At 41.7% G+C, this 24,993-nt stretch overlaps 1 non-coding gene and 1 pseudogene across 1 annotated transcript; one reads left to right on the forward strand and one right to left on the reverse strand.

The window, feature by feature from the left end:
* Positions 1 to 8,548: 8,548 nt before the first annotated feature.
* Positions 8,549 to 10,916, forward strand: LOC148917749 (uncharacterized; annotated as a pseudogene).
* LOC148917750 (small nucleolar RNA R71) lies at positions 8,935 to 9,039 on the reverse strand. The gene has a single exon (XR_016126572.1). It is a non-coding gene; the product is annotated as a small nucleolar RNA R71 (small nucleolar RNA).
* Positions 10,917 to 24,993: the final 14,077 nt, after the last annotated feature.

The following is a 24,993-nucleotide window of genomic DNA, read 5'->3' on the forward strand; positions in this document are numbered from 1 at the left end:
GCTGGAACATTGGGCAGAGGAATCCTTATAGCCAAACTCGCGATCAACCTAATCGCATTCCTCCATGAGTCGATGAGGCGGACACTTTGGCCTTTAACGACTTGGGAATGGTGCCCGCGAGATGGAGGATGACTATCTCAAGGTCCAGACTCACATTAGAAATAAATGTAGAGACCGACCCAAGCACGACATCTTTTGTAAGCCACCTTTTGAGCCCTGAATTAGCAGCCGAGATTATCGGCCTGCTTCATGAATATAAGGATTGTTTTGCTTGGGATTATCATGAGATCCCTAGATTGCCAAGAAGTTTGGTCGAGCACGAGCTAAAAATTAGGGAGGGGTTTAGGCTTTTCCAACAATCGCCGAGGCGATTCTCGATCGAAGTACAGCTTAAGGTCAAAGAGGAAATTGAACGGCTCCTTAAAGCCGGCTTTATCCGCATGGCCCGGTACATTGAGTGGTTGGCTAACATTGTACCGGTGTTGAAAAAGACGGGGGCTTTGAGAATCTGCACCGACTACAGGAATCTAAACCTCGCGACCCCCAAGGACGAGTATCCTATGCCTATGTCCGACCTCCTAGTAGACGGAGCCGCGAAGCACGAGCTTTTGTCTTTCATGGATGGTCACGCTGGCTACAACCAGATCTTCATAACAGAGAAAGATGTCCACAAGACGGCGTTCAGATGTCCGGGCACAATCGGGACTTATGAATAGGTAGTCATGCCATTCGGCCTGAAGAACGCTGGCGCAAAGTACCAACGAGCTATGAACCTTATTTTTCACGACCTAATTGGCCGAACCGTCGAAGTCTACATCGACGACGTTGTTGTAAAGTCCCTATCCAAAGCTGACCATGTGGACACCTCCGACAAAGCTTTCAATCGCATGCGGGCACATGGCTCTAAAGATGAACCCTAAGAAATGTGCCTTCGCGTCACCGCCGAACTTTCTCGGTTTCTTGGTCCACCAACGAGGGATCGAAATAGATAAGAATAAAGCCACGACCATTATGACGGCACCCCCACCGAGGACCAAAAAGGAACTCCAGTCTTTCCTAAGGTCAACTTTTTAAGGCGGGTCATATCCAATTTGGCGGAAAAATCCGCCATTAACTCCTCTACTCAAACTGAAAGACACGAAACGGTTCGCGTGGGGAGCAGAACATCAAGCGGCCCTCGACGACATCAAGCAATATTTATCTCAACCACCGGTCCTTATGCCGCCGAAAAGAGGGAAACCCTTGAGGCTTTACATTTGGGCTTCGAAGGCTCTATCGGTTGTCTGCTGGCCCGAACAACGAGTCCGAACGAGAGCAAGCAGTGCATTATCTGAGCCGCACCCTTAACATGGCCGAGCTAAACTATTCACCATATTATGCTTGGCACTTTATTTCACGGACACCAAGTTGCGCCATTATATGCTTCCTTCGGTCGTTCAGATCATCTCCAAGACCGACCTCATCAAATACATGCTTACTCGGCCAATCATACGCGGCCGGATCGGGAAGTGGACGATGGCATTGTCCGAATTCACCTTCCAATATGTGGCCTGTCGGTCAAAAGCCGCATTGGCCAATTTCTTGGCCCACCACCGCTCAGGGGTAAGAGGGGGAGTTGGAGGTTGAGATTGGCATGGCCTATAAGGAGAAAAACTACTGAACCATGTACTTCGATGGCTACAATACCGAGGCTGGTCTGGGGCCTGGTCGTGATCGATCCCCCAAGGCCAAAGATGGCAATTTATGCGTTCCAGCTTGATTTCAAATGCACCAATAATCGCGAATATGAAGCACTCATCATCGATATTGAAATTCTAAAAGAAATGAAGGTGACCTCGTGTCCTGGTTTATGGTGATTCTTAGTGGTAATTAACCAACCGACCGGGAATATCAGTGCACGAGTGAGAATGTAACATTGTATTATGTAACGGCCCCAATACGGTCGACGAATTTTCTAGGATCTCATTCGCTTACGCATCGCATGCCGAAAACCATGAGGCCAATGAGATGGCCTAGGTAGCGCCGTGTAACATTCCGCATAAATGACCACGATCGCGTAATAAGGGTCGAGAGGTGTTCCCGCCGGCTTTGGCCGAGCGAGGAATGACAGAGCAAGTATCATCAGCCGAGGTTACCGACGAGGTCGGCGGCCGACCGGGCGCTACCCCATAGTTAAGTATCGCGCGATCCCTCCGGCAACTATGAAAGGACTACTCGATTCCGAGCTTGGTGTTATTTGATTTATCAAAATGAGCTGTATCGAAAAGGATCGACGGTTTATTACTCCTATGCCCTGCCGCCAAGATATCAAGGTTATCGGCGGCAAATCCCGTAAAGGGATTTGCGCGCCACCAATCCGGCGTTAAGATGAGATGGTTGATCCGGAGGCACGGCTATTATTGGCCGACCATTTTAAAGAACCGCATAGAATATGCGAAGGGGTGCATCAAGTGTCAAATCAACGGCCCCATACAAAGGGTATCGGCCGACGCCTTCACCGGTTACTAAACCATGGTCGTTCGTGGATGGGCCGGATATCATCGCAAAATCTACCCGCCTCGCCCAACCAAAGATGCCGGATTTTGGTGGCAATTGACTATTTCACTAAATGGGTTGAGGCGGAGTCCTATCGGTCCTAGCACACAAGTGGTCAGATTCTTTGAAAATCACATCGTCCACAGATTCGGTATACCCGAAACCATCACGGCCGATAACGCCCGGATTCGTGATCACCGAGACTCGAATACGCCAAAGGATGGGGATCAAATTGGTCGACTCGACACCCTACTACCCATAGTCTAACGGACAGGCCGAGGCGAGCAATAAGGTAATCAAAGGTATCCTCGAGAAAATGATTGAGGAAAAACCTAGGGTATGGCACGACTTACTCCCGAGGCCCTCCGGGCTTACAAGTCTCAAACAATCACCATCGCACATCCCCTTATGCCTTAACCTACGGTTATGAAGCCATCGTCTGATGGAGCTAAAGGTTCGGTCTTTCCGGTGACCGAACAACCAAGGGGAAGAAAGGGACTATGCGCAGGCTATGACTCAGAGCTAGAAGGTTTGGAGCAATCCAGGCTTGACGCCTATAACCTAATGCAGGCACAAAAGCAGATCACGGCGAGGTCCTATAACAAGAAGGTGAAACAAAGGACTTTCGCCGAAGGCGACTTGGTATGGCGTGTCGTTCTTTCTATCGGGACCAAGGATCCTGCGGTCGACAAATTCTCACCCAATTGGGAAGGGCCGTTTATTATCGAACGAATCCTTGGCCGAGGTGCATTTCAGTTGAGAGATAGGGATGGGGAATGGCACAACTTGCCAATAAACGGGCAATATTTGAAGAAATATACCCCGTCGTTATGGGAGATGGCCAAGAATGGGTTATGAGGTTTGCAATCGGCAAAGATAAAAGAAAAACCATACATTCGATCAGAAGAAAAGGGGATCATGCTTTATTTAGATTAAAAGAAAGGGGTCATGGTTACAAAAGAACGGTCGGTCATGGCCGAATGAAACATATAAGCATACATGTGCGAAAAAAAAAATAGAATGCATCCTAAATCTATGGGCAGCCGCTTCTTGATCCCCTTGCTTGAACGGGTAGAAGATTCTTCCCTAGACGGTCCCTCCACCGCCCACGCCCACCGCCATGGCCACAAAGTAGGTCGCTACTCGGGCATGGGCGTAACTGTGTCGAAATGAAGGCCGCCACTCAGACATGGCCAGGCCGCTACTCGACATGGGTGCAATTGGTCGAATCAGGCCGCTATTCCAACCATGGAATGAACGCCACCGACATGGGTGAAACCGGTCGCGATCAAGGTTGTCGCCCGACCATGGCCAGTGGGCCATTCCGGGCACAATCGTGGTCGGGTGAAGCTGGCCGCCACCCGCCATGGATGCAACCAAGGTGCTAGGCCAAATGGACATGTCCAGTTGGAATCGCCATACCAAGCCCTTCCATCTTCATCATTCGACACGGTTTCTCCGCGCCTCATACGGCGGGAGGTCATTCTCCCGTGGCCGTGAAGGAATCTCACCACACTACGACCCCGCCGCATCGACGCCCGGACGAAAGATTGTTGATGGACAGCAGGAGGGAGAAAACCATCTAGATCAGGCCACGACGCCGGGATCCGTGGATATGGCTCAACCTTGGTTCTAGAGAAACTACAAAGGGAAGGCCACCGGAGCAGAAAGGAGTGGAGAAAAATGAAGAAGGACAGGCTTTATATTGGCACTAGAGTTTGAAACGAAAGGGCATGGCTCTCTTGAGAGACGAGCGCTTGATCGGCGATCGCGATACGCGATGACGTGGCGAAGCCCGAAGCCGCTTGTTTCATTTAACAAGACAAACGGCGGTTTGCAATAATGGCTCGCAGGTGTGCTTGCGCATTTAATACGCCGATTGACCTACGATTTAAAGCACCAATCACAATCACTTTCGAGGAAGACAGGTCCATCCTTGAATCCTTTCGACCGCCTGTGCCGTGATGTAAGAATCCAGGATGTGGGGCAATGTTTGTGCTTAATAAATCACGGTCATGAACTAATTGAAGGGACTTCTTCGCCCGGGCGCCTGCTTTCGTCAAACATTTCGCTTCTTAAAAACAAAAGAAGAGCTGCAAAGATGAATCCTCTCGCCAGAATCACGATATTGAAGGCCGTAAAAGACACGGCTTAAAAAGGCTATGGTTAAATCACCACGTGGCCTCAGGGCCCCACGCTTCATTTAATGAAGTAATGCCTCTGACTTCGCAGCAAACCCACTAGTTACAAGAGACATTAAATGCACATGGGAAGTGACTAAAATCAGGATTTGGTGATGGAAATCGGGGTGGTTAGGCGCAGACATTCTCACAAGTAATCTCACTACTTAGGATCGGATCACAAACCACCGCATCAGGCATTAAATGCGCCTACGGCCAAGGGGCGAACCCACGATCGGGCGGTGACCGAGATTTACCGAGATTTATGAGGGACACACCACCATGCTTCTCAAACCCAAACCGCCATACTTCACGATCCCAAATGCCGATTTGACTACCCACTTGCCCTGGTCAGACTCCACCACGCAGCTCTTGCCAGCCTCGAATGTCCCTCCAGGACTCCTATAAATACTAAGCTCAGGACTATATTCAAAGGGTTCAAACACCAAACCAAAAGCCTCCCACGGAGCAAATTATATTTCCCTGTAATGCATTTTCAATACCTTTATTTGTTGTCTTAGGAGTAGTGGTAGATTGTAAGGAAAATTTATTCATCAATATATCATACGACCCTTGATTTTCAAGGCGCCGGAGCACCATCCTGTTATCGCCTCACTCACCCCATATATCATAATGACCGCCGCTTCTAAGCAATGCGCCGGAGCACCGCCTAGAACCCGCCACCAACACTACCACTAAACAAACCTTGTAGCTCGGTGAACCCGATGGCGAGATCAGTTCCATCTCTTGGCCACGATCTTTTGATTAGGAGTCGAACGTAAAACAAAGTGCAACATTTAAACCATCTTCTACCCAACCTCATCATCATCTCGACGCACGGTAGACCGTGCTGGCACTCCCGCGCACAACCGCACCGCATCCAAAAGAAGGACGTCACGTGTTGATGCACATCCCCTCGGCCCGAGCACCATGCCGTGAGATTCGCGACAGACAAACAAAAATATACTTAACTCGTTGCTGTCAAACGTAAGAAATCTGTTTCCTTCCACTTATCACTCAACAGAAGCCTTCCAAAAGACCGCCGCGATGACTCAATCCTCGACGGGTTCGAACCAACATGATGGCGAGACATTGAACCAGCCGCCATAATCTATCGCTGAAGCCAGCTCCCATGCCACAAGCATGGCTGCCATCATGGTTCCAATCGGCGCCGACTTCTCCGTCCTCGTAGCTAAGAGCATTGTGCAGCCACTTTCTTTCGTGCCTCCTCCCGCCTCGATAAGCACGACCTTGATGCCGCAGGCTAGCCGCCGCCCAGAGCCACCTCCCTTATTGCTTCTTGGTTGGACCCGAGGCACACCTCCATGGTGCCATCGCGGCTCACGGCGTAGCACAACCACGCTCATTCCTCCTTTGCCATCATGTTTGATGTATGCTCTCACGCTGCATACTCCAATGAAACCCTAGCCTGCGTGCAATTGGGCTCTACACAATTCTCTCTTCCCGATCCACGCAGTCAAGTAGACATCACCTTAGAGTTGACCAATTGACTTAAAGAGTAGACGACCAAAACAACCTAATTGGACGGCTCCTCAGGCATATTGACTTGGTCGAAGACCTTGGCCTTAGATCCAATAGTAAAGAGAGAAGGATGGACGAACACACTGGCAAGCAGTTCTAGAGGTCTCATGCTGGTCGAATAGGAACTAGCAAGAGAGAAGGAGGACAAGAACACACTACCCAGCATGCAAGCTTGTCACAAGCATCCATGAGCTCTAGCCCAAGCAGATCAAATCTTTGTTTGAGGCTAGGTCTCAAGAATAATGTGCACTAGAAATTGGGCCCGCGATCCAATGTTAACGCTTATCTGGGACCACAAAGAAGTGTTCATTCAAGGCTAGGCCCACAAGGAGATCAGCCTTGGGATCTTCCTCCTGAGGTACGTGAAGAAAGAAGCTCACCAGCCCGCATTGGAAGAGCCAATACAAGATGACAAGCCGCATAAAATACGCCGAGCAGGTAGGATAATTGAGGAGATTAATCCCCGATTATCAATGAGGAGGTCGATCAGTGACACCTGATGCGCATATTTTATATTATATATTTAACCCCATTTTTAATATAGTTTGGTTAATATTTTGGAAGAATTTTGATACTTTGAATTATATTTCCAATATAGGACTTTCGATTCCCTCTGGAGCAAAACATAATCAAATGGACGAATTTTGGAGTAATTCCAGTTGGAGGACGTTCGTGAGTCACTTGGCTTGATCGTATCAAAATTTAAGACTTTTCTACCAAGCGGTTATTTTCTGGCGATAAAATAAAGGAGCAGTGCGCGGTGCTGGAATAATGACGATTTGGGCTTTTATTGTGTTTTGGAGCCCAAGATGACCTCAGATGGGTTCGTGGCCTTCTGGAGAAGTGTTCGGAACGTTTTTATCTTTAAAACGAGCTATCTTGGGCCAGATTTGGAGGAGATTTGAGACCAAAACGTGGCTGGACAGATTTGGGCAGATTCTCCTAATCCAATTTGGATTTTATATCCTAGTATTATCTTATTTTAACCTAGTTTCCTTGTGGGGATTGGGCAGCTAGGTTTTAGGAGGTATTTAAGTTATTTTTCACAGCAATTTAGAGGACTTCCTTCTTTTTATTTCTTTTTGGCTTTTGGAGCAATTGCTAGGGTTTTGGATTTTTGCGACTTTCAAGTGTTTTCATTCTTATTCTTCTTAATGATATTTTCTTGGATTTCAATTGTGAACATGCGTAACTAACTCTCTTTTGCTAGGGTGAGGCCACGAGCCTTAGCAAGAATATGTAGTTTCTGTCCAATTTGCTTATGATTATATGCATGCAGGTTTTCGAATTATTCATCACTGGGTTAAACTATCTAAGTGTCTTGATGCTTGATCACCATTAGGATGTTTAGAAAAGTAATTTGATGCAGTTTTGGTCGGAGGTCGGTCCCTGAAATTGACGAAGGCTTCTTGTGATTAATATGTGCAAGTTCACTTAGGATGAATACCACGTCTTAAGGGTTGCATGGTTTTTCAAAAGGTTTCATAGAACTTAATGAGTCATGTATGTTTAGATTTGATCTGAATACCACAGACGGATTGCATGTGTGATATACGCTCTATGTTGGGGGTCCAAGTAGGCATATATTAGGAATACCTAACCTTCGAAATATGCATGTATAGGTCATAAGTAATTGGGGGAACTATATAGAATTGTTAAGGTGACGGCGGATCCCTAGTGCTTTCTTAATTTGATTTCTAAAAACACAACTGTTTCTCTTGCTCTTAGCTTTAATTTTGCATATTGCCTTATTTTTATTAGTTAAATTCCTTTTAATTTAAGGTCTTCAAATCAAACATCTCAACTTTCTCTTTTGCAATAATTAATTAGAATTTGGTTGCTACATGAGTTATTTAATAATCCTGCGGAGAACGACCTTGCGAATCATTTATACTACGATAACCTTGTCATTCTTGCAAGTTTTGTAGGAGTTTTAACCCTGTTTGCGCAGTACTAAAAAGCCTATCAAGAAATTGGCGCCGTTGGGATTATTTAAAATAATTCGTTCTAATCAGATTCTGCATTAATTATTGTCTGTACATACATACCAAAAAAAAAAAAGAAATAATTTTCGCTTTTTATTTATTTTTGCAGATCACAGCAAGGCAGGCAGATTACAATTTGTGCATGGTCAGCACACGTTCAGCAATTCAACAATTGTTTCCGTTTGATCCGAACCTGAGCAATCTTTAAGGAGGAGACACAGGGAGCAAAATTTGCTGTGGGTTCCTTCACTGCAAGGGACTTTTCTGCAGTCTTTATATTCGAGAACCTCGCACAAGATGTAAACAATGGCTTTTGTTATTCCAGAGGTGGTGATCCTTTGGGTAATTCTTTAACAGCTCATGCCACTAACATACCAGGTTGCATTACATATCCAGCAGTGGAAGAAGGGTCTACATTCGAAATCAAGCATCACATGTTGAGTATTCTACCTACATTTCATGGGTTATCAACCGATGATCCTAACATGCACATTGCAGAATTTTTAATGGGATGCAAGAATATTTTGGTGAAAGGATTCTCAGCTGAATCTATTAAGCTTCGTCTATTTCCTTACACATTGAAAGATCAAGCAAGGAGATGGCTCCTCACACTTCCATCTGGAAGCATTAGCACTTGGAACCAACTCAGTGAAAAATTCTTAAACAAGTATTATCCAGCTTCAAAGACTCTCGACATGAGAACTCAAATTTTATCTTTTGCCCAAAAACCAAATGAAGAGTTTCATGAGGCGTGGGAACGGTTTAAAGAGTTGAATAGAAAATGTCCACATTCTGGTATTAGCAGTACGGATCACGTGCATATATTTTTCAGAGGGTTAAATATGACAACAAAAACTCTTGTCAACGCTTCATGCGGAGGATCATACAAGGATAAAACTGCACAAGAGGCTTGTTTATTATTTGAAAAAATGGCAGCAGATACACAGAATGGGCAGTTGAGCACCACAATCAAGGTCTGTTTTTGAGATATCTAATGGTTCTCCATATATGTCGGCACAAATTGAAAAAATGGAGAAAAAGCTTGAAAGATTTGAGGCAAAATTTGACATGTTATTACAAAGAATCCTGGTTCACAGTTGTCTGACAAAGAACCTTTACCAGCTGCCTGTAGCATTTGCAATGTGACAACCCATGATTTTTTGAGCTGTCCGCATAAAGATGCTTATCCGGAATTTGCAGCGGAACAAGTCAATGCATTTAATAATTTTCAGCGTCCACGATATGACCCGTATTCAAATGTTTACAACCCGGGTTGGAGAGATCATCCTAATTTTAAGTGGGACAGAGATCAGCCTGCAAGGCCACAATTTCAACAACAGTATAAAGAAATCACTTAAGGTCGCTTGGGAGGTTGCAATTGAAAAATTAGCAAATGCCACCAGTCAAGAATTCCAAAATCTGCAGCAACAAAGTGAAAAACATAGAAAACAAATGGGGCAGATTGCATTCCAAGTTTCGAAAGAGCACTGGTACATTTCTAGCCAAACGGAACATAATCCAAGGAGGCGCAGATTGTAAGGCAATTCGAGTTCTACGTTCGGGTAAAAGTTATGACAATAGAGGTGAAATTTGTGTTGGAAATTCGCAGGCAGCATCACACCACAAACAGATTCAGAAATTTTGCAGAATCTGATATTGTTATAGATTCTACAGAGTCTATGGGCAGATCTGAAAACAAGTGCAAAAATTGCTGCAGAAACTGCAGAACGTGTTTATGTGCCTCCAATGCCTTATCCCGAAAGGTTGAAGCCCAAAGTTAAAGATCAACAGTTGATAGATTTTATGAAGACATTGGCCAAAGTTCAGATCAATCTCCCATTGATTGATGCAATTAAGAACATTCCATCTTATGCCAAGTTTTTAAAGGATGTTTGCACAAGAAAAAGAAGCTCGTGGATTTTGAAAAAGTTATTCTTACAGAATACAGTAGCTTTTATTACATAAATTGCCTCCAAAGAAACAAGACCCAGGGAGTTTTACAATTTCATGCACAATTGGAAATTCTAATTTTAAACGTGCTTTAATTGATTTGGGTGCAAGTATTAATTTAATGCCTTTTTCTGTTTTTCAGAGACTAGGACACGGAGAAATCAAGCCTACATCAGTTATTCTACAACTGGCGGACCGTTCAGTTGCTTACCCTAGAGGAATTATTGAAGACCTCATTATTAAAGTGGATAATCTCTATCTTCCTGCAGATTTTGTGGTTTTGGATATGGATGAAGACATGCAAACTCCGATTATTTTGGGAAGATCATTTATGGCAACAGCTAGGACTTTAATTGATGTGGAAGCTGGAACATTAACTTTACGAGTTCAAGACCAATCTGTGGTTTTTAATTTGTTTGAAGGAGCAAAACGTCCTGCTGAACAGCAGGAATGTATGCACATTGATGTGGTAGACAATATGGTTCAAGCCAGCTTTCAAGCAAGTTCAAATACAGATAAGTTGCTCAGCAAGGGAAAAGCGAAAAAGCGGAAATTGCAGTTAAATGAGCTAGAGGAAATTCATCAAGGTGCTTATGATAGTTCTCGCATCTACAAGGAAAGAACTAAGGCATTTCATGACAATAAAATTTTGCGGAAGGAATTTCGGCCAGGGAAAAAGGTTATGTTATTCAGTTCAAGGCACAAGTTATTTCCAGGAAATTAAAATCTCATGGATTGGACCTTACCTGGTGACTCAAGTTTTTCCTCATGGAGCAGTTCAAATCACTAATGAAGCTGAAGGCAACACATTCAAGGTCAACGGTCACAGGCTGAAACCCTACGTGGAGACACCCTTCGATATTGCACGCGAGTCACGACTCTGAAGGAACCAGTGATCCGACCACCAGGCTTCGCAACGTCTAGCTACAGACTTAAAATAAAGCGCTTATTGGGAGGCAACCCAATTTTTCTAAACTCTTTACTTCTTTTATTTTTAAAACTAAACAAAAACAAAAAAATACAAAAATATTTGTTTCTGTTTTTCCTTTTCTAGTTATTTTCTTTCTACTCCTAACACATATTTGATTCAATGCAGGACAACCAACAATCAGCAGCAAACATCAAAAGCAAAAATCCTAGGCTGGAATCTCGCACTGCAAGTCTACACTCGGGAAAGACACAACAATCAGCAGAAACATCAAAAGCAAAAACATCCTAGGTGGAATCTCGCACCCAGAGCAAGTCTACACTGGAATCATGCACCCAAGAGCAAGTCTACCAAATTTCCAACAACAACATTTGCGAGGATTCAAATTTTACCTATGAGCTGCACGGATTGGGGTCCTCGTGGCTTTGTGCGTTTTGTCCTTTGAGCTTGTGTGCTGATCGCTTTCTTGGATCTGCAACCTTCCTACACTGTGCACATGTCGAAATTATACACACACATCTATACATCAACCACAGCTCCCAAATCAGGACCCAAAATAAATTCTGAATTAATCTTACCTTCAGTTGGATGAGAGCCACAACGAGCTGCGTTTTCTAACTTTCTCGCAACCAATAGAGATGGGGATGGGCAAAGGAGATCCGCGTGTCTCTGAGATAGCCACAAGTGGGTGCCGGGAAGAAGAATGGGTAACAATGAGATAGCTTTGTTCCGGTCCAATCAATCATCACCTTACGGAGTTATGGAGGATGGTGAGGAAAAAAGAGCTGCTGGTTTCGGAGTTTACAGAAGACGAGAGGGACTGTGGGTTTGAGAGAAATGACGAAGAAACAATGGAGATGGAGTGGACAGCTCAGTTTGTGAAAAGGAACTGACACCGCAGCTACTATCCCATTATATTGTATCTGTTGCTTACATATGACAAAAGCGTGGGGTTGGAGGAGTTGGTCAGCGCCTCTTTGCACGAACCCAGCTCCCTGGTCCTGCCTTCGAATCTCCAAAGTGTCCAGTTCCGGGTATTTTCCTTCCTCTTCTATTTCCGTTCCTTGTTTTTCTATTTTCCATTTCTTGTTTTACTATTTGTCTTTCCTAGTTTCTTCTCTTAGGATATTTTCTTTCTCTTTTATGTTTCGCCTCTATTTTCTAGGAGTTAGTCATTTGGTTTCTGTTTTGTTTCGCCTATTTATTTTCCACTCCTTGAGGACAATGTGTGCTTTAAGTTTGGGGGTGGGAAAGTAAATTTTAGATTTTTCATTTTTTTAGTCTTGTTTAAAATTTTCGTTTTTAAGTTAATATCCATGGATTATTTTACACTTTAGAACAAATAGACATGGTGAAGATTAGTCCCACAATAGAGTCTTTTCTGTTTATTGTTGCTTAGACACTAATTCATGAATTATACTTTGAAATTTACACATCACACCAACATGGTTTGTGGGGAGTGAGATTGAAATACTTAATGTTTGTCTCAGTGTGTTTTAATTTCTGTTTAAAAAATAAAAAAATAAAAAATAAAGTTAGTATGTGTTATAAAGTAATAATTGCCTCACCCGAAGCTTTGCTAGTAACCGGGCCAGTCCTGCCTAATCAGCAGTGATTCTTGAGTCAAACGGTAGAGTTTTGGCATGAGGCAGGGTGGTTAGTTGGTTTTGTAGCCTTTCCAGCTTGAGTTAATAAGTCCTTAGGGGTGTTCTACACCTAGTGCCCTAAAGCCTTAGTGGGTTGGGAGTCATTGACCTAAAGCTCGCTATATGGGGTGGATCGAAAGCTTAAGGGAACCGACATTGCACAACCGCTACTGTTACTATAAAAAATAAAAAAAAAAAAAAAAAAGTCAAAAAAGAAAAAGAAAAAAATGTGTGAAGTAAGTGTGTGAAGTTTGAATAAGAGGGATAAGAGGTAAGGGTTTTAGTCGAGTCTCCTTAACTATGATGGTTCACTTTACACCGAATGAAGTTTGTGAATTCTTTTCTAATTGATTCTAAATAGCTTAGACTCTGTGGTGGGATTAGTTGGATCTTTTGAAAAGATGTTCTAGTTTTTAAAATTTGCTATGGATTGCAACTTGAAGGTGGAAATTTTGTCTTGGTTAAGTTTTATTTAGGTGTCTAGTTTGTTAAGTTTTTATTTTTGTTTGAGTCTTGTTTTGCTTGAGGACAAGCAAAAAGCTAAGTTTGGGGGTATTTTGATGCGCATATTTTATATTATATATTTAACCCCATTTTTAATATAGTTTGGTTAATATTTTGGAAGAATTTTGATACTTTGAATTATATTTCCAATATAGGACTTTCGATTCCCTCTGGAGCAAAACATAATCAAATGGACGAATTTTGGAGTAATTCCAGTTGGAGGACGTTCGTGAGTCACTTGGCTTGATCGTATCAAAATTTAAGACTTTTCTACCAAGCGGTTATTTTCTGGCGATAAAATAAAGGAGCAGTGCGCGGTGCTGGAATAATGACGATTTGGGCTTTTATTGTGTTTTGGAGCCCAAGATGACCTCAGATGGGTTCGTGGCCTTCTGGAGAAGTGTTCGGAACGTTTTTATCTTTAAAACGAGCTATCTTGGGCCAGATTTGGAGGAGATTTGAGACCAAAACGTGGCTGGGCAGATTTGGGCAGATTCTCCTAATCCAATTTGGATTTTATATCCTAGTATTATCTTATTTTAACCTAGTTTCCTTGTGGGGATTGGGCAGCTAGGTTTTAGGAGGTATTTAAGTTATTTTTCACAGCAATTTAGAGGACTTCCTTCTTTTTATTTCTTTTTGGCTTTTGGAGCAATTGCTAGGGTTTTGGATTTTTGCGACTTTCAAGTGTTTTCATTCTTATTCTTCTTAATGATATTTTCTTGGATTTCAATTGTGAACATGCGTAACTAACTCTCTTTTGCTAGGGTGAGGCCACGAGCCTTAGCAAGAATATGTAGTTTCTGTCCAATTTGCTTATGATTATATGCATGCAGGTTTTCGAATTATTCATCACTGGGTTAAACTATCTAAGTGTCTTGATGCTTGATCACCATTAGGATGTTTAGAAAAGTAATTTGATGCAGTTTTGGTCGGAGGTCGGTCCCTGAAATTGACGAAGGCTTCTTGTGATTAATATGTGCAAGTTCACTTAGGATGAATACCACGTCTTAAGGGTTGCATGGTTTTTCAAAAGGTTTCATAGAACTTAATGAGTCATGTATGTTTAGATTTGATCCGAATACCACAGACGGATTGCATGTGTGATATACGCTCTATGTTGGGGGTCCAAGTAGGCATATATTAGGAATACCTAACCTTCGAAATATGCATGTATAGGTCATAAGTAATTGGGGGAACTATATAGAATTGTTAAGGTGACGGCGGATCCCTAGTGCTTTCTTAATTTGATTTCTAAAAACACAACTGTTTCTCTTGCTCTTAGCTTTAATTTTGCATATTGCCTTATTTTTATTAGTTAAATTCCTTTTAATTTAAGGTCTTCAAATCAAACATCTCAACTTTCTCTTTTGCAATAATTAATTAGAATTTGGTTGCTACGAGTTATTTAATAATCCCTGCGGAGAACGACCTTGCGAGAATCATTTATACTACGATAACCTTGTCATTCTTGCAAGTTTTGTAGGAGTTTTAACCCTGTTTGCGCAGGTACTAAAAAGCCTATCACCATGTCATGGGAGACATCAACGTGAGCTGCAAGCCTTGCGAGTAGAGGATGTTGAGAGGCTCGTGAATGACCAACTTCGAGACTTGAAGGATGCCCTGCGCAAGTAGATGGACCAAGTGAGCTTTTCTCCATTCACTAATAAGATCGAGCTGGCGGCCTTGCCAAGGTGATTCAAACTCCATCTTTCATGTTGCCGACTCATGCCAAGAAGGACAAGATGATCGTAGCCACCGACTACTTTACTAAATGGATCTAGGCTAAAGCTCTGTCACCTACTAAAGAAGCCGATGTGGAACGATTCATCTAGAGAAACATCATCTACCAGTTTGGCTGCCTACAGTTGCTGGTCAAAGATAACATGTCCCAATTCATTGGAAGGCATATCATTGCATTCCTTGTCAAGTGTAGCATTAAACAACATTTATCAACTTTGAGATATCCGAAGGGCAATGGCCAAGTAGAGGCATACAAGAAGATCATGCTAAACTACCTAAAGAAAAGATTGGACGGTGCCAAGGGAAAGTGGGTTAATGAGCTACCCGTAGTCCTATGGGCTTATTGCACTACCAAAAGAAGATCAAGTAGCGAAGCCGCATTTTACTTAGCCTATGGAACTGAAGCAATTATTACTCCACATATCACTATTCGTCCATAAGTATCGAGGTGGGCAACATTGATAAAAGCTGCAAGTAGATGAAGGTCAACCTTGACCTGGTTGAAGAAGAATGAGAAAATGTCATTGCTCAAGTAGTTGATGTCTTACTATAATAAGAGAGCCAAAGTTAGACAATTCCAACCTGAGGACCTTGTGCTTAGAAAAGCCTTCATTTCAGCACAAAGGCAAGGATTGAAGAAGATGAAACCTATTCGGAATACCCTTACATGATCAGCTGATCTTAGGGCAGAGGAAGCTATACGATTGAGACCTTGGAGGGAAACGAAATTATGAGATAATTGAATGCCCATCACCTCTAAAAGTACTACCCGTGAAGCCTTCGGTTTCCAAGTTAGTCCCTAGCATGCGACCGGGCCATCTCCACTGCAGTTGAAGAAAAAGCTACTTCCATGTTTTTTTAAAGCTGTTCATCCATTTATTTCCATTCAATAAAGCGATGTAATCACAATAAACATCACCATAAGTTTGAGTTTTTATTCAATGAAGTGTTCGAGAGAAGAGCCAAAAGCATCCTAAGGGAGACGTAGACTATCGTCCAAGAACCATTCTAAGGGAGACGCAAGACAACTGCCAAAAGCGTCCTAAAAGAGATGCATGCCATCATCCAAGAAGCGTCCTAAGGAAAATACAGGAAAATTACCAAAAGCGTCCTAAGGGAGACGCAGTCCATCATCCAAACGTGTCCTAAGGGAGACACATGACAATTGCCAAAAAGAATCTTAAGGGAGATGCAAGTCAGATTCCAAAAGCGTCATAAGGGAGATGTGGAACAACATCTAAAAGCATCCTAAGAGAGATGCTAGTAAACATTCAAGCATCTTAAGGGAGATGCCCAGTCAAGACTCTAGCGGGTCACTTAAGTAGTTCACAAGACTTAATGCAAATTGAAGTTAAAGAAATAGCTGAAGTTTTTCATAGCAAAAGTAACCAATTGGCTAAAGTTCAATAGAAAGGGGATGGAAAACCAAGACCAATTATTGCAACAACAAAAAAGCAAAAAAGCAAAAAAGCATGAAAAAATAAAACAAGCTTTCGTCTACTACGAGACTGTAGGCGACTCGAGCTAGCAATTCCTCAACTTCACTGATTAGTTGTGGTCACCGCTCATCACCGCAGCCGTCGCTCAACAACCTCGACACCGCTCTCACGGCCCCAACCGCCATTTCATCACTGTTCCCTTTTTAGCATCATCCTCTTACAAACTCATGAGTTGTAGTCTCATCAGCTATGTGCTCTTCGACTACCTCTATGTCTACAACATTAATCTGCACATCTTGAGTATGGGACATCTCAGGACAGAACAACTCGACATTTTCATCTTCAATGGAATGATAAGGAGCGGCTCCACTCCTGCAATCCAAGTGGCCCAACTTGTATGCATTAATGATAGCCTCAAACCTGGATTTTTTTGCAGCTTCACGGTAGGCGTCATACTTGGCCAACAGCTTGTCATAACTATGGGTCATGTCGGCATACTTATGCTCGAGACAAAAGTAGACCTCTTTTCGCTCATGTAGGGCAGCATAAAAGAGTTAAGTTCATTATCTTTTTTAGCAAAAGAACTCTTCAGCACGGACACGTCTTCTTCAAGTCAGACATCTCATGATGGGCCTACTCGGCTGAGAGCATGCTGGTCATATCAACATTCTTCTTCTCTAACTCCTTGAGTTGAGCAGAAGAAGGGGCAACAACAAACAAGTTCTTGATGGTGTCAATAGCAAAAACTACTCATTTTTTAAGCAAAGCAACAACCGCTTCCTTATGCTTCTCCAAGGAAAGTCTTGATGTATATGATCAACTAGCTTGGCGCAAGCTGACATGCTTGATAGAAAGTTTGTCTTGAGCAGGTTAAACACAAACGCATCCATTGAAGAGCTAAGTTTATCAACTTTTGGACTAGCAGGTCGGGCATTTAAAAGACCCTTCGCTTGAGCAGACAACTCCCTAAACTTCTTAGCCACAATCATCCTCGCCTTCAAGGGAGTCAACGACACTGAATCAGCTCTATGCTTGACTGCTCGTTACTCAACAGATGGAGTGAGCTCACCAGGCAGAGGAGCAGCTCTTTCAGTTTGATCCTCATCCCTCAACTGATGTAGACGACTCGAACTCCTATGAGGAATGTTAGCAGCCCTTTGCTTCTCTACAGATGAACAAGACTTGGGGCAAACATCCTTGCAGGGAAGATCACAGGTTTTGGGCTTTTCAGTTGAATACTTAAGCAGAATGTCCTAAATGTTCTGCATGCCACCAATCTTCTTGATGTCCGCACCTATGAGGTGCTTGAAGTTGGCAAACAACGTAGGAGCAGCTCTCATTTGAGTCTTATAAGCAGGCGATACCTCATTCAAAGAATACTTTATTAGATTAGAAGGGAGTCTCAGCTTCTTTCTTAACAGAGATACGTATCTTGCTCATGAGGTTACAACATCATTTTTGGAAGGCTTGGGAGTAGCTTTCATCTTTCCAGGGAGTTCGGTCGAGGACTTGTCCCGTTCATCAAGCAGATAATCTGAATCGGACAGTGCAGCTTCCACCTCTCAATGTCTTTAGTTGGCGGCATACCACCTGTTTTTCTTTGATATTCACTCAACAACCAACGCCATTCACGAAACCTGGTAGGGATGTTCATGGCTTGACAAACCTTAGCCATGTCCTCGTTGAGATCGAGCTTTTTGAGGATGTCATCCTCTGCAGACAGAAGACAGAAGTCAGTTAGCCACCCATTAAAGATTTCAAATGAAATTGAAACAGATCTATAGATTGTGATATACCATGGCAGTAGGTAATGGAAACTCGTGGATCATTGTCTGCCTCGCCTTCCCACTTTTCATTGACCTCCAACATGTTAGTGCTCCACACATGATCACTGGTGCTAAGGCTGTCGAACAGCGTCTCACGTCGAAGAAATAGAAAAACTCCCGCAAGGTCAAGCCAGCAAAAAGAAGCGATTCAGGCTCAAAGCAGATGACCACCCGGTAGATATTCAGAGTACACTAATTAGGAGCACACCCCATGATATGGAACACCTTCTTGAAGAACCGCGACATCTGGAATAGGAAGCCCAAAGAGAAGTAGAATGGGCGGAACTTGATGATCCTCATATCCGGATCCATTGGGTTTGTGTAAGCCACACTATTCGTTCAAGGCTCTGCCAACCTGAGATGTACATTGTCAGGTATGGCAGAGGTAAAGATGGCATGTCACTTCTAGAACTGAGCCTTAGTTGTGAGAAGATGAAAGTTCACCACGAATAATCTTTTATACACTTTAGAGCCACCACATGAATACATGGACACTTGCAAACCAGAAGATTGGCTTCCTTCGAGATGACATGATTGCTGAGCAACTGCTAAAAAGGAAAAAATCACAAGTCAAATTACGAGTCAAAACATAAGTCGCAAGTAGGAAAACCTTCAATTGCAGCGCAAAGACAAAAATAACCAAAAGGAGAGGGCCATGCGACCCTAGTCGCCAACGCATCTCCTCGGCCTAAGCCGAGCTACACCTTATCCAACAGGTCACGGTGCAATTAGCTCTAGGAAAAAATAAAAAAATAAAACAACCGTGGCTGCTACTTAACAACGGCAACACCACCTCGCAACTTTGGCTTAACCAGGGACCAGATTATCTTGCGGTGGCAGATACACACACAGCTAGTTGGCCTGCGTCGAGAAGAATAAAAAGGGAACCATGACGGCAGCCACTGCTTGTATCGCGGCCTCTTTGATCTGTCATGACAACAACCAGCCCTCATCGTGAAGAAAAAAAAAACACAAGCGTGACCTACCTTGGTATTCATGACAACTCTTATCCTCGACAAGTAGTACACTCCTCTAAGATCTCTCTCACAAGCTAGAAAGTAGAGGAAGACAAGTTTGCAATTTGAAGAAGAGTGAAGAGAAGCCTTGTATTTATAATGGTTGGGTATCCCAACTCCAAGAAGAAGTCAAAACCCTACTCCAATTTGAATCCTAGCTCACAAAAGGAGCTCAACCTACAAAGGAAGCCCAAAAGCAGTTGGAAAGCCCGAAGAGTATTTCACATCTCCTCCCTGCCACATACACGCCATGCAAAAGATGGGGGCCATTTGTGGAAACATATATTTCGGTAGCCAATAAGAAGATGACAAGTGGAAAAAGGAATATTCCTTAAGTCAATTGATTACCCTAATTAATACTATTAAATTAGAGAATTATCGTTAATTTAAGATAAGAATATCTCCTTAAATCAAGGATCCGATTTCCCACAAATATCTTTGATTAATGTGTGATATCATGTTCCTAAATTAATATTCAATTATTAAATTATTTGAGTAAAAGATAATTTTACCCCAAGAATATTTTAATAGATTTAAAATTGAATTTTTCTTTGGAAAGAATTTGGGGATTTTAGTAACACCGCTGCATAGAGCGCGTTGATACAAGTTCATCGACACGTAGTGGACTCAAATCAGAGTTTTACCAAAGAAGTTACAATCAACGGAAGTACAGTGGCACAACCGTAAATATCTCGAAGTCAGATTTTGAAAGCAAACAGTTTCTCTTTTTCTCTCTCTCTTTCTCTCTCTCTCTCTCTCTCTCTCTCTCTCTCTCTCACGAACGCAACAACGGGCCATTCTTTGACCTGCAGCTCCTCCGTCTAGCCACCGCTCGAGACCATACTTAGAACCACTAGACTTCCTCTCTCGACCTACCCTTCTCGGTGAAACCCGCAACCACGGTGCGGCGGTAGCTCCAAAACCGCGGATTTCTTTCGAAAATTTCAGTCGTCGTTTCTGATGATTACGACCACCAGATTTGTCGATCCAGGTATGTTTTCTCATCCTTTCAACATGACTTAGCTGATGGTTAGCTTGGTTAGGATTAATTTTGAAGTTTTGAAGCTCGGTTCAAGATCTAAGTTTTGGCCGGTTTTCGGCTTGAATTTTCGATAGCTCCGGCCACTTTTTGGCCGTGGACCAAGTGCAAAAGTTGCTCCACTAGTTGTCCTAATCATGTAGGTATATGTATTGTTGGGTGTTTTGAGAATTTTCCAATCACTGAAATTTTTCAGGCCACCCACGCACTGCCATCGCGTGTGGTGGTATGTGGGCTAGGGTTGGGTGACCTATTTGGTCCTAAAATGTTCCCCATGTCGTCCTGAGCACGAAGGTATGCTCGGATTTTTACATATTAGGCGATATCTATGTTCGATATGTTCGGACTGTTGGATCGACTATATTTCCAAATATGTTGATTTAGGAACCTCTAGGATCGTGTAGGAACTTGCAAATCGAGAATCAAAGTCCCATATGCTCCAATTCAATCGTTCAAAGATTATGTAAAACTATGACCGTCCAATCGTGCGATCATGAGCGATCCAACTGCTCGATTTGGACTAAACTTGCAGGCCATGTTTAGTAAACTTTGTTGAACCTATAAGAACTTTCGGATTATTAATCGGAGGTTGTGGACCCCAAGGGGTTTGGGTTGACCAATATAAGAATTTATTCGTATATTTAATCTCGGGTCTTTTCAGACCATTCAAACTGTCAGAACTGTTCCAAATGGGCGTAGGAACTTTCTTTAGTTATGCACATGCACTTTAAGGCCGAGAGTCAGGGTTTTGATTAAATATTTGTGGTTGAGTTATTTTATTAATTAAATATTTTAATCGCTTAAATAGGTACTTGGGCTCCACTAAACACACAGGAAGGAGCCTCGAAGGGTTAGGCCAGCTCAGAGGCACAGTGAGTGGACATTTGTTTTATAAATGAATTTTATGCAGTAAAAGTTTTATTAATTGATCATGAATGAATTGTTTATGGTTTTTGTTTTCCAAGCATACAGTTTGAATTCAAATGCTTTTATAAAATTTTGGTATGATTAAATGTGAATGACTTGGAAAGTAGAAAAGGAAATGGTAACAGGTTTTAAGGATTGAGTGAAAAATAATATTATAATCTTATAGGATAGGTTTTTAAACCACCATAGGTACCCAAAATGTTGCCTTTGGATATAATGATGTCCACGGACATCCTAGTTGCCTACGGTTGAGTCAGCATGCGTTTGACATTTGCCCCACGAGTCTTAGGGATGCCTGGACCATGAGGAGCGAGGAATGCGGCTCAGGTTGACCAAGTGTCTCCTGAGTTATGCGAGGAATGCGGCTCGGGTTAAATTTGTGTTTTCAAGTTCTACGAGGAAGTGTTGCTTATGTAACACTTGAAATTGACGATATAATGTGGGAAATAAATAGAAAAATCATGGAATTGACGGATTTATGAGGGGTACACCTAGGTGAAAAGGAATTATTATTTTTCAATGCTTTCAAATGGTTTTGGTGAATTGATTGGATGTATGGCCAGTTATATGAATATAAATATGCATGCTTGATTTTTGTACGAATATAGAACATGGATTAAATGAATTTTCAAATGGTTTTAACAGTGGGGTTAGTTTGTTGATATTATATTTTGCAAAACTTCTTTTTGTCCACTCACGCTTTTAATATTTTGCGCCACTAGGCAATAATTGAGTAACCGGGGCACCACCACCGGGCATTCATGATGCACCACTCATCCATTTCCTTTATGTAGGATATTCTACTGTAAATGCGCTATTTTTGCAAATTAAATTCATTAGCAGGTTCTGATATTGCCCTAGGATTTCTATAAGGCCTGAGGCCACACAGATTTACTGATGGATTGTGTGTGCTATGACATTGTGCATGCTGAAAGCTTGTGGGTATATGAAATGCATTTTGTACAGATGTAATTATTGGGAACAAGCAATTTGCAGGGGAGACTCTGCTGATTTTTCAGCAGAAGTCAAACCTTAAAAGATTTTTTGAGTTTTAGTTAAAAGGGAAATTTGGTCAAGTGTGCACGACACATGCTAGGTGTTGGACACGCGCAGGGTTCAACACAGATTCCAAAGTGGAATTTGGGTCGGGTCTTGTCATAATGCCTATCATCTTTTTTGGGTAAGAATAATCCTAATTAAATAAGGATTATTCTTCAAACCCTAGCCTACAAGGAGCCTAAATAGATGGCCACACAACATATTTCTAAAAACCTAGAGAAATCACACACACACACACACACTCTCTCACACACACACACACTCTCTCTCTCTCTCTCTCTCTCTCTCTCTCTCTCTCTCTCTCTCTCTCTCCTCACATGGCCACGCTCCACCACACATAGCTAAGGCCGCCCAACTCTCCATATGAGAGAAAACTATGACCTTCTCTGTTATTTTCATATCTTCCTTAAGATCATCTAACTGACTTAGGCATAGGAGAGCCTTTGGCCAACACCTCCGAGTGTGGTTATTCCAACCTTTTTCATATAAATCAAGGAAGAAGAGAGAGAAGGAAGCTCGAAGGGTGAGGAATCTCTTGCGAATATTCTTCTGTGAGAATTTTGCTCAAACAATTGTCATATTGAAACGGGAGCATTTTTGCTCGCCACATTAACCAAAGTTTTGTTGTTGTTGGGAGAAATGCTTTATTTATTAAAAAAAAAAAAATAGGGAGCTTCACTAATATACCCAAAATAGGGGCTGGAGTTATATAAAAACTTCACATAGAATGCACTTTAGAAACACCCCCAAAACTCATTTACTACATAAGAAATTGGTGTTGAAGTTCCTATAAATTATGTGACTGTCATTGATGAACTTAAAAGAAGCCTAACACAAAAAAACTTAAAAAGCACCCAAAACAAACCCAACCCAATTTTATTAAAAAAAAAAAAGCCCAAACGATTCATTACATAAAAAACATCTTAAAAACCGTAGCTTCATTAATGCGCCATGTTGATTAATTGTTGTAATGTTCCACACATTTACTGTTATGTTGATTAATGGATGTAATGTTCTAGTCTAGGGTAATAACACTGCTAGTTTACTGTCATGTTGATTAATGGTTGTAATGTTATAGTCTAGAGTAATAACACTGCTAGTTTCCTATGACATCCTATTTCTAATGAATGTCTACCCTTGTAATGTTCCAGTCTAGAGTAATAACACTGCTAGTTTCCTATGACATCCTATTTCTAATGAATGTCTACCCTTGTAATGTTCCAGTCTAGAGTAATAACACTGCTAGTTTCGTATGACATCCTATTTCTAATGTATGTCTACCCCTGTAATGTTCTAATCTAAGGTAATAGCATTGCTAGTTTTCTTTGACATCCTATTTCTAATGCATGTCTACCCATGTAATGTTCCAGTCTAGGGTAATGACACTGCTAGTTTTCTATGACATTATATTTTTAATGCATGTCTACTCTTGTAATGTTCCAGTCTATGGTAATAACACTGCTAGTTTTCTATGACATCATATTTCTAATGCATGTCTACCCTTATAGGGTAATAACACTGCTAGTTTACTGTCACGTTTATTAATGTCTGTCATGTTTCTATTTCTAATCTATGTCTACTAAAGAAAGGATGAAGAAAGAACATAATAGACCAACTCAAAACAAGCTAAGCCTAGATTTTTTATATAATAAAACCCAAACAAATTATTAAAAAATAAATTTGCAAAAACAAAGCAGGGGCTCTTCATAGAAGTACATTGTTAATACTATGTCATAGAACTATCTTGTTAATACTATTATGTTATAGAACTATCTTGTTAATACTATGTCATAGAAGTACATTGTTAATACTCTATCATAGAACTATCTTATTAATACTCTGTCATAGAAGTATATTGTTAAACAAAAATGAGATCCATAACTGAAATAGTAACAAAAGATAAATCGATCATCCAAGCTTAAAATACATTCCGAAAATCAACTAAAATCCTAACAGAAACACATAATTGAAGCAAAATATCAAAAATCTCAAGTCCAAACCAAACGACGACGACGACGACGACGACGATGATGACAACAACTACAATGATGATGACAACGACGACAATGAAGATGACGATGTGGCGAAAGATAAGTAGAGCTCGAACATGAGGAGTAGAGCTAGGAGATCTTATCGAGGTTCATTCGAGGTCCCGAACAATAACAAAAGAAAAGAATAGAAGCACAATTCTAGAACAAGAAATCGAAGCGAAATATTGAAAATTATAGATAAGAGATGAAGAATATAGTTGGACTTGAGACTGAAATTCAATGGAAGCCCCTCTTGCTCCAACACTGAAAAAGCACCAGCGAGAAAGGAGAAAATGAATCTGATTTGGTTCTTTGGAAATTTAATATTAATATCAAAATTAACAGTTGGCAAATCTGATTTTTCTCTTTCAAATTCATAGTACAAGGGCAATATAGGTATTTTACACATACACACAAAAATTGAAAAATAGCTATGAAATTGAAAAAATTGATAGCTTTGATTTTGGGGTGGGGGTTTGGTGTGTTTATAGTTTTTAAATGGTATATGGTTTCTTTATAAGACTATGTCTAAGATTTGGTGTATAATTAAATTTGTATAAAAAAAAAAAAATAAGCACCATAAGAGTGTACAATTGATAGCACTGAACGAGCCAATACTATCCAATACCCAAACATGAGAGATA

Source organism: Prunus mume, linkage group LG4 (assembly GCF_029339155.1).
Source record: "Prunus mume cultivar Tortuosa linkage group LG4, ASM2933915v1, whole genome shotgun sequence".
In the NCBI taxonomy this organism is placed as follows: Eukaryota; Viridiplantae; Streptophyta; class Magnoliopsida; order Rosales; family Rosaceae; genus Prunus; species Prunus mume.